The sequence below is a fragment of the Sinocyclocheilus rhinocerous genome, unplaced genomic scaffold (genome assembly GCF_001515625.1).
Source record: "Sinocyclocheilus rhinocerous isolate Xijiao unplaced genomic scaffold, SAMN03320098_v1.1 scaffold185, whole genome shotgun sequence".
NCBI lineage: Eukaryota > Metazoa > Chordata > Actinopteri > Cypriniformes > Cyprinidae > Sinocyclocheilus > Sinocyclocheilus rhinocerous.
In genome coordinates, this window is record NW_015662163.1 from 970,509 (window position 1) to 970,834 (window position 326).

Here is a 326-nt window from a genome sequence, read left to right on the forward strand (position 1 = left end):
AAAAAAATGAAAAGGTACCTTAAATGTGAAATTAAAACCGCCAGTAGGTGGCAGCAAGTCACTGTTAAGTGAGTCATTGCGATTGAACCGTATCATTTACACGGTTGATTCATTCAGGAACGAAACACCGTCGTGTTGCTCAGAGACACTAAACAGCACTGTGGCTGTGTTTGAAATGATTTTTGTTGGAAAAATAGAGCAAAAACAGGAAATATGGTGTCTAAAACGTAAGTCTCTTAATATTAACTACTTGTTTATTGAACTGTAGTATAAAATCAATATCACATTTGTAATCATGCTTACTTTTGGCGAAAAACCGGCACTCT

General features: G+C 35.9%; 1 protein-coding gene across 1 annotated transcript in view; it reads left to right on the forward strand.

Annotated features, from left to right (window-relative positions):
• znf512 (zinc finger protein 512) overlaps positions 1 to 326 on the forward strand; it is an 11,810-nt gene that overhangs the window by 5,403 nt on the left and 6,081 nt on the right. The gene's annotated exons all lie outside the window — the stretch shown is intronic.